Below are 14,755 nucleotides of genomic sequence, written 5' to 3' on the forward strand. Positions count from 1 at the left end.
TTACCTACGGATCCCTGAGTGCGACATTCATGGTATTCGTGTCCCCAAAATAAATAACCTGAGGGCTGCGTAACTACCTAAACAAACTCACTCACACGGACGACTTAAATAAAATTGCCGGCGCTAGACAGACATGCCGGGGGCGCACTCATATTTACAGTACATCTTAACCTTAACTTACAAATTCTACACTAAACCATGGCCCAGGATCATTGAACTCTGCAAAAAGAAAGCAGTTAGCAGGGAGCCAGGCTGCCCGCATGCAGTCTCTGGCTCAAACAATGCAGGTGACAGGGAACGTGGCTGGCTGCTCACACGCAGTCCAAGGCCTTCCCTTTTGAACTGAACGCAGTGAACCACAACGGTGCATGGGCTGCACAAACGCAGTCTCCGTGGCAGCTCAAGTGGCACACGCAATGAGCACAACGAATGGATGCATGAACACAAACACGGTGCACGGGCCGCCACTGCAGGCCCGTGTTGTAGCTGCCAACAGGGCAGTTCTCGCAGCTTGCAAACTGTTGCTTTTACGATCCTGGCGCACATGGCAATGAACAGGGGGGGGGGGGCAAAGCAAAATTGAACGGGGCTGGTGAACATGGGCAGTGGGCATGGCATGGCAAAGGTGAGCAGGCAAACACAGCCCGCAGAAGAAGGCCGCTGCAGGCAAACATAGCGGGCAGATGAACTGGCCGGCACAGGCCTTGAAGAAAAACAGCCAGCAGATGAACTGGCCGGCACAGGCCTTGAAGCAAACACGGCCAGCCAATGGCACAGGCCTTGCAGCAAAACAACAGCTGCCGATGAAGTTGGCCGGCATCCGCCTTGAAGCAAAACACGGCCAGCCGATGAAGTTGGCCAGCTTTTGCCGTTCAGTGGAGGTTGGTGGAGGGAGTGCGGTGGTGCTGGCCACTTGGAAGGCGGGCTCGGACCTACCTACCTGTCTCCCTCCCAACCTATCGCCTTTGCCTGTCACTGTACATACCCACTCCCTTAATTTGTCAAACCCCAATTTAGCCCCAACTTATTTTTTGTTGTTTTTATTTTTACTCCCCCACTATAAATCGTCCCCTAACCCCCTTTATCGTCTTTGTTCGGCTAACCTATCCTGTCACCTAGCCTACTCCCAACCCCTACGTTCCCTTCCCGGAGGGGAATAAGGGAGAGCTAACGTCCTGTGTCGAGGCCCAACTCAAGCCTCAGAATGGCCTCCCCAGAGTTCGGCGATCTATAACCAAAGTGGGTCCAGCGGCCCACAACGACAGCGAGGGGATGGATGGTGCGGAGGGGTACATCTCCTAATCTACCCTAACCATTTAACTGTTAAACTACCCCGGGGCTTTCAACAAGCTCCTCTCGCTTAAACTATTGGTTCTAACAACCCAGATTCCCGTCGCCTGTGTTGGTGTCCTCACAATTTCGGGCCTCGCCCCCCAATTTTCTCTCCGTGCCCTCACACGGTCTCATGGCTGGGACACGCGGCTCCTTTTGGCAGGCACGACCCTCTGCCGAATCTCCCGCTATGGCACCCCCGGGCACTACACTGCCTCCGAGCCTACCAGCTCCCTAACACCGGGAGTGCCCCCCATGGCACCTCCCCTGATAGGCACACGTGGCAGGCTGGCCTCCCGGGCCCCTTTCCGAGGGTCACCCGTGCCCACAACACTGCCCACGCGGCTAATGGCGCCCCGGGCCCCCGCACCAAGCAGGCGCACCCGTGCCCACTACTCTATCCCGGCCCCCATGGGCCCATGGCCTACCGCGGCCGACTAGCCTGGTGCCCGGGGTACCCACTCAGCGATACTCACCTTTCGCAGCCACGCTCCCAAGCCCGTCAACAGGGCTCCTGCACCCCTCCAAATGGGTCTCGAGCCTACTTTCCCACCAACAACAAAACGACCTCCATTTTTCAATTTGACTAACCCAGCTAACTCACTTTACTCTGACCCCGGGGTCCCTTGGGCGGAGTCACTCCTCCCCCAATCACTCATCGCACCATGCATTCCCCATTCACTCCATACACACAGACCCGCTGGCCTCACTCACTCACCATGTACTCACCTCACAACTCTCCTACTCTTCAACACACTCACCGCTGAACTCTGCCATCCTTCTATCTGCACCCCTAACTAACTCGTGCTCCCACGTCGTCCCTTACACTATAGCACGTTCCTTTTAACACTACGTAGCTAAGCTACGTCCCCTCTACACATTCACAAGTCTGTCCCTGTCTCCAAATCATCAAAAATCATTTCCCATTTTCCCAACCTAAATCTGGCTACAATCCCTCTAACTAATCCATTCCACGGACTCCATGAGGACTTACCCCTGCCCCATGGAGTCGGTCTAGCTAAGCTAACCCTTCCCCCTAACTAGTTTCCATCCTGTGCCCAAGGTTAAGGGGGTCTTTCACCCCTTGCCCAGGAATCCTGTGCACCCGAAAGTGAGGCTTGTTGTTTTTTTTTTCCTATGCGCAGCACCTGCGCGGCAACTCAGAGCTCGCGCACTTTGCACCTGCCCGTGACGTCATGCAGCTGCACGTGTTCCTCGTCCCTCCTTGGACGGTACCATCCGGCAGAGATACCCCTCCTGCCGGATTCCAACCCCACGTGCAGCCATGACGTCACCGTGCGCATAAAAAAACACAAGCCCCACGTCTCGAGGGGTTCCCCACGCGAACACATGTGCTTTGCCCGTTGGAGCTTAACACACACGATCGCGTGGAGAACCCGTCCGGTCCAAATCCGTTATCCTGCCTAAACTTTGTCCGTCCGCGGGATCGGCAAATCCACCGCGTGCGTTTCCGGACCGGGACTTCACTCTCGCAAGCGAGCACGTGGTGGTCTCGTGCGTTGCACAGCACGAACCGCATGCTCACTGCTGGGCGAACCCGGCACGGTCCCCGAAATAGCTACAGCCGCTACTCGGCTTTCGTTTCTCCCATGTCGCCGTCTCCGTCTCCATTCAACCCACGCACACCTGCGTGTTACGACGCACACAGTCCACTCCATCACATTCACACCGGGAGATGCGGCTGCGTGCTCCCGCATGCCAACCGACATCTCCCTCACATACCGCTCTCTCACACACACGGTCTCCCTTGCACTCGGCCGTTCACTCACGCATGCTACCTCCCTCGCACACATGGCTCCACGCACTCGCGGCCTTCCACTTACGCGTGCCTCACTACTCACACAAACCATACTACTCACACACGCGGGGGCACTCAACCGCTGTTCCTCATCCACACACCGTTCCTCACTCATACACGCGGGGGCACTCAACCGCTGTGCCTCATCCACACACCGTGCCTCACTCATACACGCGGGGGCACTCAACCGCGGTGCCTCACTCACACACCGTGCCTCACTCACACACGCGAGGGCACTCACCCGCGGTGCCTCATTCACACACACGGCGACACTCACACACGGTGCCTCATCCACACACGGCGTGCTGGGAAGCACGTACTCCGGCACCATCGCCACCACACCACTCACACACGGGGTCGCTTCCACACACGGGGACGCACTCACACCTTGCACCACACACACAGGGACAACCACACTGGGGATTTGTGTCCCCACAAGGGTCTCCGGGGCCTCTACACCCCCCAAGCTCTCCGTGCACCCGTCCACAGCACTCGTCCCCTCAACCTCGCAAAGCACGACCGAACTCATCTGGTCGTGACTCGCCTCAAGGGGGCATACTCCCTCCCCTCGTTCCTGGAGGAGGCCATCCAGGTGCTCGCACTGGGTCTCCACCCAGTCCACCAGCTCACCCCCATTATCCTCCACTACCTCCGTGTGTGTGTGTGCGTCACTTACCCCGTCTTCATCGTGTTGTCTCTCCTCTATTGTTCCCATCTCCCGTGTCTCTGCCAACTCTTCACCCTTTACCTCTCTTGTCTCAACTATTATTTCCGTTGTCGTCACCTCGTGTCTCGTCTCACACGTTTTGGTCTCCCCATTTAATTTTTCCCTTTTGGTCACCGTCGATTCCTCTGTCACGACCCTCGCCCAACACGCCCCCCGAATTATTTTTTACCCGCCTCCACCGCGGGCCTGTCAGCCGTTGCACCCCCTTCCAGCTCGTTTGCTCCCACACGTGGAGTCGCCATTCCCAGCTCCCTGGTCACGGCCTTCATGCCCGCCTGCAGGCATCGGTCCATGTTCTGCGTCTCACCCCTTAGTTCTTTCATTTCTTTTTTCATTTGCTGTGTATTCGCATCCATCGTCGTTTTCACTTCATTTGTATTTGTATCCATCTTTTCATCCATTTTTTGTGTATTCGCATCCATCTTTTCGTTCATTCCTTTCATTTCGGTTTTCATATTCGCATCCATCTTTTCGATCATTTCCGCATTCATCTTTTCGTTCATGCCTTTCATTTCGTTTGTCATATTCGCTTCCATCTTTTCGATCATTTCCGCATTCATCTTTGCCAGCATGGTGAATAGCTGGGCCATGTCGGGTGCGCTTGGGTGAGCCGTTTCGGCAGGGATCGGGGAAGGGTTTTGGTGGAGAGGGGGGGGGGGGGAGGTGTCATACACCGCGGCCGCTGCCGCACCCATTTCGGGCTGTGGGTTCAGTTGGGCGAGTCCGTGTTCCTGCACAATCAACATTTCCTGCTCGGGGATTCCATCCTGGACCATGGATTCTACACATTCTACATCCATTTCTAATACCCCCGGCTCCCGCTCGCCTTGAGACGCCATCTTGCTTCTCTTAAAGGGTTAATTTGAATCGCTCGTAATTTGGAGGGAATCGGGGGTCGCTTCTCTCACCCCTGGACCGATTCCCGTGAATTTAGCTGGAGACAGGAGAGCCCGTTTTCCTGTTCTCCGATACCAGTGCCGCGAGGAGGGCAATGAATTTGTATCGCACGACCTGACACCAGTGTTGCGGTATTCGCGCCCGCCGGCGTGCTGACGGCCACTGAACTCGAATCGCGGCACGTCGCCCACCGGACAGACAATCCAGTCGTGACCCTCTCGGACTAACGCCGGGAACCAGTCACGGGTGGACCTTTCGGTCTCACCGCGATCGAGCCAATCAGCCCCCGCGTGGGATAGGGTTGCTCGCCAAATTCGACCTACCTAAGTACCCACGCGGAGGGTAGACCGGGCGATCGCACCTCGCCGCAGGTCGACTTCGGACACGGGCCACTTAAGCGACCGGTTCCGTACTATCGGGATAACCGAGCGGTGTTGTCGTCGACCTCGACGGTTCGATTAATTATCGGGCGTATTCAGCCCACTACCAACCCTTTACGTGAAGCAAAATGAGGATTCAATGAAGGAAATGACGAAGCGAAGCGGGAAACAGTTCGACACGAAGCACATTTATTCGCGACAAACGGAAAGCACACATATTCAATTCCACCAAAAGCACACAGAAAAGAAAAACACAATTCAATTTACACAAAAAGCAAATGAGACAATGCAGATCTACTACCGATTACGCGAGCACACGGCAACACTTATACAATTTTACTTCACAGACGGCGCCGACAACACATACCCAAAACCAAGGAAAGAATACCCTCAAGGATGAGGCGGGCCTGAGGCCGAGACCGGGTCGGGCCTACCCGTCTGGTGATGAGACGCGGAGCGGCGATGGTGCCTCAACTCCGCGGGCCTCGCGGGCAGTGTCTGGTAGGGGTGGGAAAGGGGCACCCTTGGTCGCACTATCTCAGCGCGGGGGAAAACAGGAGGGGGTTGCTGATGCTCGGGGTATAGAGGATTTTTATTGCCCCGCAACGAGCGTCTCCACCTCGGCCAGGTCGCGCTGTCGGCCTCCCTGGGGTGCAGCTCCCTGCACGACGCGAGCACCCCCTCGTCTGCCCTCGCCGCCTCTCCACAGCTCCGTCCCCTCCGTTCCGACTCCAACGCACACGACAACCAGCTCCTTCTTGCCAACTCCACCGCCCGCGAAGTCTTGACTCTCTGTTCCCTCTCGACTCTCCTACTCTACTACTCTCTGGACTGACGAACACGGTCGCTTTTATCAGCCCCGTAGCTTCGCCCTCTCATCTTTGACCCCCTCCCTTCGACCTTTCACCTCGCTCCCCATTGGCCCGAGAAAAAGTGGGCGTGAATGCTTTTTGATCCATAAATTTGCATATATCGATCGCCCTCCAACGCCCTGGGGGCGGGGCCAATTCGCCCCTCGCTCACCGATTGGACGGCAAAAAGTGGGCGTGTCGTTTTTGATCCGTTTTTGAAGCACAAAATCCGTGATTTTGTACACGCTGTTCGGCGCGCGCCCCGCACGAGTCTAACACCGGTAACCACCGGCGGCGCAAGAACGGTGGCGATGCGACGTGAAGGTCGTGGCGGTTGTGGTGAAGCGGTGGTTGGTGGTGGTAACAATGGCGGTTGGTCCAAATTAAAGATAGTAAAAGAAAAACGGCTATCCTGAAGAGTCGCAGCACGCATAAATGACATGTATTCCCACTAGACAACGGGTTTGGGCCTAACTACACATGTACTTACCGAGATACCTCACCTAAGGGACCTGAATGGTGGTTTGCGAATTTGGTAACCACAACACTACCCCTCCCCTTTTTACAGACTCGTCCCGAGTCGTCAAATTTTCGTGTGCCATCATGTGTAGTTTTCCCCTAGTACATTTTACCTACGGATCCCTGAGTGCGACATTCATGGTATTCGTGTCCCCAAAATAAATAACCTGAGGGCTGCGTAACTACCTAAACAAACTCACTCACACGGACGACTGAAATAAAATTGCCGGCGCTAGACAGACATGCCGGGGGCGCACTCATATTTACAGTACATCTTAACCTTAACTTACAAATTCTACACTAAACCATGGCCCAGGATCATTGAACTCTGCAAAAAGAAAGCAGTTAGCAGGGAGCCAGGCTGCCCGCATGCAGTCTCTGGCTCAAACAATGCAGGTGACAGGGAACGTGGCTGGCTGCTCACACGCAGTCCAAGGCCTTCCCTTTTGAACTGAACGCAGTGAACCACAACGGTGCATGGGCTGCACAAACGCAGTCTCCGTGCCAGCTCAAGTGGCACACGCAATGAGCACAACGAATGGATGCATGAACACAAACACGGTGCACGGGCCGCCACTGCAGGCCCGTGTTGTAGCTGCCAACGGGGCAGTTCTCGCAGCTTGCAAACTGTTGCTTTTACGATCCTGGCGCACATGGCAATGAACAGGGGGGGGGGGCAAAGCAAAATTGAACGGGGCTGGTGAACATGGGCAGTGGGCATGGCATGGCAAAGGTGAGCAGGCAAACACAGCCCGCAGAAGAAGGCCGCTGCAGGCAAACATAGCGGGCAGATGAACTGGCCGGCACAGGCCTTGAAGAAAAACAGCCAGCAGATGAACTGGCCGGCACAGGCCTTGAAGCAAACACGGCCAGCCGATGGCACAGGCCTTGCAGCAAAACAACAGCTGCCGATGAAGTTGGCCGGCCTCCGCCTTGAAGCAAAACACGGCCAGCCGATGAAGTTGGCCAGCTTTTGCCGTTCAGTGGAGGTTGGTGGAGGGAGTGCGGTGGTGCTGGCCACTTGGAAGGCGGGCTCGGACCTACCTACCTGTCTCCCTCCCAACCTATCGCCTTTGCCTGTCACTGTACATACCCACTCCCTTAATTTGTCAAACCCCAATTTAGCCCCAACTTATTTTTTTGTTGTTTTTATTTTTACTCCCCCACTATAAATCGTCCCCTAACCCCCTTTATCGTCTTTGTTCGGCTAACCTATCCTGTCACCTAGCCTACTCCCAACCCCTACGTTCCCTTCCCGGAGGGGAATAAGGGAGAGCTAACGTCCTGTGTCGAGGCCCAACTCAAGCCTCAGAATGGCCTCCCCAGAGTTCGGCGATCTATAACCAAAGTGGGTCCAGCGGCCCACAACGACAGCGAGGGGATGGATGGTGCGGAGGGGTACATCTCCTAATCTACCCTAACCATTTAACTGTTAAACTACCCCGGGGCTTTCAACAAGCTCCTCTCGCTTAAACTATTGGTTCTAACAACCCAGATTCCCGTCGCCTGTGTTGGTGTCCTCACAATTTCGGGCCTCGCCCCCCAATTTTCTCTCCGTGCCCTCACACGGTCTCATGGCTGGGACACGCGGCTCCTTTTGGCAGGCACGACCCTCTGCCGAATCTCCCGCTATGGCACCCCCGGGCACTACACTGCCTCCGAGCCTACCAGCTCCCTAACACCGGGGAGTGCCCCCCATGGCACCTCCCCTGATAGGCACACGTGGCAGGCTGGCCTCCCGGGCCCCTTTCCGAGGGTCACCCGTGCCCACAACACTGCCCACGCGGCTAATGGCGCCCCGGGCCCCCGCACCAAGCAGGCGCACCCGTGCCCACTACTCTATCCCGGCCCCCCATGGGCCCATGGCCTACCGCGGCCGACTAGCCTGGTGCCCGGGGTACCCACTCAGCGATACTCACCTTTCGCAGCCACGCTCCCAAGCCCGTCAACAGGGCTCCTGCACCCCTCCAAATGGGTCTCGAGCCTACTTTCCCACCAACAACAAAACGACCTCCATTTTTCAATTTGACTAACCCAGCTAACTCACTTTACTCTGACCCCGGGGTCCCTTGGGCGGGAGTCACTCCTCCCCCCAATCACTCATCGCACCATGCATTCCCCATTCACTCCATACACACAGACCCGCTGGCCTCACTCACTCACCATGTACTCACCTCACAACTCTCCTACTCTTCAACACACTCACCGCTGAACTCTGCCATCCTTCTATCTGCACCCCCTAACTAACTCGTGCTCCCACGTCGTCCCTTACACTATAGCACGTTCCTTTTAACACTACGTAGCTAAGCTACGTCCCCTCTACACATTCACAAGTCTGTCCCTGTCTCCAAATCATCAAAAATCATTTCCCATTTTCCCATCCTAAATCTGGCTACAATCCCTCTAACTAATCCATTCCACGGACTCCATGAGGACTTACCCCTGCCCCATGGAGTCGGTCTAGCTAAGCTAACCCTTCCCCCTAACTAGTTTCCATCCTGTGCCCAGGGTAAGGGGGTCTTTCACCCCTTGCCCAGGAATCCTGTGCACCCGAAAGTGAGGCTTGCTGTCTTTTTTTTTTTTCATGCGCAGCACCTGCGCGGCAACTCAGAGCTCGCGCACTTTGCACCTGGCCGTGACGTCATGCAGCTGCACGTGTTCCTCGTCCCTCCTTGGACGGTACCATCCGGCAGAGATACCCCTCCTGCCGGATTCCAACCCCACGTGCAGCCATGACGTCACCGTGCGCATAAAAAAAACACAAGCCCCACGTCTCGAGGGGTTCCCCACGCGAACACATGTGCTTTGCCCGTTGGAGCTTAACACACACGATCGCGTGGAGAACCCGTCCGGTCCAAATCCGTTATCCTGCCTAAACTTTGTCCGTCCGCGGGATCGGCAAATCCACCGCGTGCGTTTCCGGACCGGGACTTCACTCTCGCAAGCGAGCACGTGGTGGTCTCGTGCGTTGCACAGCACGAACCGCATGCTCACTGCTGGGCGAACCCGGCACGGTCCCCGAAATAGCAACAGCCGCTACTCGGCTTTCGTTTCTCCCATGTCGCCGTCTCCGTCTCCATTCAACCCACGCACACCTGCGTGTTACGACGCACACAGTCCACTCCATCACATTCACACCGGGAGATGCGGCTGCGTGCTCCCGCATGCCAACCGACATCTCCCTCACATACCGCTCTCTCACACACACGGTCTCCCTTGCACTCGGCCGTTCACTCACGCATGCTACCTCCCTCGCACACGTGGCTCCACACACTCGCGGCCTTCCACTTACGCGTGCCTCACTACTCACACAAACCATACTACTCACACACGCGGGGGCACTCAACCGCTGTGCCTCATCCACACACCGTTCCTCTCATACACGCGGGGGCACTCAACCGCGGTGCCTCATCCACACACCGTGCCTCACTCATACACGCGGGGGCACTCAACCGCGGTGCCTCACTCACACACCGTGCCTCACTCACACACGCGAGGGCACTCACCCGCGGTGCCTCATTCACACACACGGCGACACTCACACACGGTGCCTCATCCACACACGGCGTGCTGGGAAGCACGTACTCCGGCACCATCGCCACCACACCACTCACACACGGGGTCGCTTCCACACACGGGGACGCACTCACACCTTGCACCACACACACAGGGACAACCACACTGGGGATTTGTGTCCCCACAAGAGTCTCCGGGGCCTCTACACCCCCCAAGCTCTCCGTGCACCCGTCCACAGCACTCGTCCCCTCAACCTCGCAAAGCACGACCGAACTCATCTGGTCGTGACTCGCCTCAAGGGGGCATACTCCCTCCCCTCGTTCCTGGAGGAGGCCATCCAGGTGCTCGCACTGGGTCTCCACCCAGTCCACCAGCTCACCCCCATTATCCTCCACTACCTCCGTGTGTGTGTGTGTGCGTCACTTACCCCGTCTTCATCGTGTTGTCTCTCCTCTATTGTTCCCATCTCCCGTGTCTCTGCCAACTCTTCACCCTTTACCTCTCTTGTCTCAACTATTATTTCCGTTGTCGTCACCTCGTGTCTCGTCTCACACGTTTTGGTCTCCCCATTTAATTTTTCCCTTTTGGTCACCGTCGATTCCTCTGTCACGACCCTCGCCCAACACGCCCCCCGAATTATTTTTTACCCGCCTCCACCGCGGGCCTGTCAGCCGTTGCACCCCCTTCCAGCTCGTTTGCTCCCACACGTGGAGTCGCCATTCCCAGCTCCCTGGTCACGGCCTTCATGCCCGCCTGCAGGCATCGGTCCATGTTCTGCGTCTCACCCCTTAGTTCTTTCATTTCTTTTTTCATTTGCTGTGTATTCGCATCCATCGTCGTTTTCACTTCATTTGTATTTGTATCCATCTTTTCATCCATTTTTTGTGTATTCGCATCCATCTTTTCGTTCATTCCTTTCATTTCGTTTTTCATATTCGCATCCATCTTTTCGATCATTTCCGCATTCATCTTTTCGTTCATGCCTTTCATTTCGTTTGTCATATTCGCTTCCATCTTTTCGATCATTTCCGCATTCATCTTTGCCAGCATGGTGAATAGCTGGGCCATGTCGGGTGCGCTTGGGTGAGCCGTTTCGGCAGGGATCGGGGAAGGGTTTTGGTGGAGAGGGGGGGGGAGGTGTCATACACCGCGGCCGCTGCCGCACCCATTTCGGGCTGTGGGTTCAGTTGGGCGAGTCCGTGTTCCTGCACAATCAACATTTCCTGCTCGGGGATTCCATCCTGGACCATGGATTCTACACATTCTACATCCATTTCTAATACCCCCGGCTCCCGCTCGCCTTGAGACGCCATCTTGCTTCTCTTAAAGGGTTAATTTGAATCGCTCGTAATTTGGAGGGAATCGGGGGTCGCTTCTCTCACCCCTGGACCGATTCCCGTGAATTTAGCTGGAGACAGGAGAGCCCGTTTTCCTGTTCTCCGATACCAGTGCCGCGAGGAGGGCAATGAATTTGTATCGCACGACCTGACACCAGTGTTGCGGTATTCGCGCCCGCCGGCGTGCTGACGGCCACTGAACTCGAATCGCGGCACGTCGCCCACCGGACAGACAATCCAGTCGTGACCCTCTCGGACTAACGCCGGGAACCAGTCACGGGTGGACCTTTCGGTCTCACCGCGATCGAGCCAATCAGCCCCCGCGTGGGATAGGGTTGCTCGCCAAATTCGACCTACCTAAGTACCCACGCGGAGGGTAGACCGGGCGATCGCACCTCGCCGCAGGTCGACTTCGGACACGGGCCACTTAAGCGACCGGTTCCGTACTATCGGGATAACCGAGCGGTGTTGTCGTCGACCTCGACGGTTCGATTAATTATCGGGCGTATTCAGCCCACTACCAACCCTTTACGTGAAGCAAAATGAGGATTCAATGAAGGAAATGACGAAGCGAAGCGGGAAACAGTTCGACACGAAGCACATTTATTCGCGACAAACGGAAAGCACACATATTCAATTCCACCAAAAGCACACAGAAAAGAAAAACACAATTCAATTTACACAAAAAGCAAATGAGACAATGCAGATCTACTACCGATTACGCGAGCACACGGCAACACATACAATTTTACTTCACAGACGGCGCCGACAACACATACCCAAAACCAAGGAAAGAATACCCTCAAGGATGAGGCGGGCCTGAGGCCGAGACCGGGTCGGGCCTACCCGTCTGGTGATGAGACGCGGAGCGGCGATGGTGCCTCAACTCCGCGGGCCTCGCGGGCAGTGTCTGGTAGGGGGTGGGAAAGGGGCCCCCTTGGTCGCACTATCTCAGCGCGGGGGGAAACAGGAGGGGGTTGCTGATGCTCGGGGTATAGAGGATTTTTATTGCCCCGCAACGAGCGTCTCCACCTCGGCCAGGTCGCGCTGTCGGCCTCCCTGGGGTGCAGCTCCCTGCACGACGCGAGCACCCCCTCGTCTGCCCTCGCCGCCTCTCCACAGCTCCGTCCCTCCGTTCCGACTCCAACGCACACGACAACCAGCTCCTTCTTGCCAACTCCACCGCCCGCGAAGTCTTGACTCTCTGTTCCCTCTCGACTCTCCTACTCTACTACTCTCTGGACTGACGAACACGGTCGCTTTTTATCAGCCCCGTAGCTTCGCCCTCTCATCTTTGACCCCCTCCCTTCGACCTTTCACCTCGCTCCCCATTGGCCCGAGAAAAAGTGGGCGTGAATGCTTTTTGATCCATAAATTTGCATATATCGATCGCCCTCCAACGCCCTGGGGGCGGGGCCAATTCGCCCCTCGCTCACCGATTGGACGGCAAAAAGTGGGCGTGTCGTTTTTGATCCGTTTTTGAAGCACAAAATCCGTGATTTTGTACACGCTGTTCGGCGCGCGCCCCGCACGAGTCCAACACCGGTACCCACCGGCGGCGCAAGAACGGTGGCGATGCGACGTGAAGGTCGTGGCGGTTGTGGTGAAGCGGTGGTTGGTGGTGGTAACAATGGCGGTTGGTCCAAATTAAAGATAGTAAAAGAAAAACGGCTATCCTGAAGTCGCAGCACACATAAATGACATGTATTCCCACTAGACAACGGGTTTGGGCCTAACTACACATGTACTTACCGAGATACCTCACCTAAGGGACCTGAATGGTGGTTTGCGAATTTGGTAACCACAACACTACCCCCTCCCCTTTTTACAGACTCGTCCCGAGTCGTCAAATTTTCGTGTGCCATCATGTGTAGTTTTCCCCGAGTACATTTTACCTACGGATCCCTGAGTGCGACATTCATGGTATTCGTGTCCCCAAAATAAATAACCTGAGGGCTGCGTAACTACCTAAACAAACTCACTCACACGGACGACTGAAATAAAATTGCCGGCGCTAGACAGACATGCCGGGGGCGCACTCATATTTACAGTACATCTTAACCTTAACTTACAAATTCTACACTAAACCATGGCCCAGGATCATTGAACTCTGCAAAAAGAAAGCAGTTAGCAGGGAGCCAGGCTGCCCGCATGCAGTCTCTGGCTCAAACAATGCAGGTGACAGGGAACGTGGCTGGCTGCTCACACGCAGTCCAAGGCCTTCCCTTTTGAACTGAACGCAGTGAACCACAACGGTGCATGGGCTGCACAAACGCAGTCTCCGTGCCAGCTCAAGTGGCACACGCAATGAGCACAACGAATGGATGCATGAACACAAACACGGTGCACGGGCCGCCACTGCAGGCCCGTGTTGTAGCTGCCAACAGGGCAGTTCTCGCAGCTTGCAAACTGTTGCTTTTACGATCCTGGCGCACATGGCAATGAACAGGGGGGGCAAAGCAAAATTGAACGGGGCTGGTGAACATGGGCAGTGGGCATGGCATGGCAAAGGTGAGCAGGCAAACACAGCCCGCAGAAGAAGGCCGCTGCAGGCAAACATAGCGGGCAGATGAACTGGCCGGCACAGGCCTTGAAGAAAAACAGCCAGCAGATGAACTGGCCGGCACAGGCCTTGAAGCAAACACGGCCAGCCGATGGCACAGGCCTTGCAGCAAAACAACAGCTGCCGATGAAGTTGGCCGGCATCCGCCTTGAAGCAAAACACGGCCAGCCGATGAAGTTGGCCAGCTTTTGCCGTTCAGTGGAGGTTGGTGGAGGGAGTGCGGTGGTGCTGGCCACTTGGAAGGCGGGCTCGGACCTACCGACCTGTCTCCCTCCCAACCTATCGCCTTTGCCTGTCACTGTACATACCCACTCCCTTAATTTGTCAAACCCCAATTTAGCCCCAACTTATTTTTTTGTTGTTTTTATTTTTACTCCCCCACTATAAATCGTCCCCTAACCCCCTTTATCGTCTTTGTTCGGCTAACCTATCCTGTCACCTAGCCTACTCCCAACCCCTACGTTCCCTTCCCGGAGGGGAATAAGGGAGAGCTAACGTCCTGTGTCGAGGCCCAACTCAAGCCTCAGAATGGCCTCCCCAGAGTTCAGCGATCTATAACCAAAGTGGGTCCAGCGGCCCACAACGACAGCGAGGGGATGGATGGTGCGGAGGGGTACATCTCCTAATCTACCCTAACCATTTAACTGTTAAACTACCCCGGGGCTTTCAACAAGCGCCTCTCGCTTAAACTATTGGTTCTAACAACCCAGATTCCCGTCGCCTGTGTTGGTGTCCTCACAATTTCGGGCCTCGCCCCCCAATTTTCTCTCCGTGCCCTCACACGGTCTCATGGCTGGGACACGCGGCTCCTTTT

The sequence above is a fragment of the Eptatretus burgeri genome, chromosome 12, assembly GCF_056783735.1.
Source record: "Eptatretus burgeri isolate ZD-2024b chromosome 12, Ebu_testis_v1, whole genome shotgun sequence".
In the NCBI taxonomy this organism is placed as follows: Eukaryota; Metazoa; Chordata; class Myxini; order Myxiniformes; family Myxinidae; genus Eptatretus; species Eptatretus burgeri.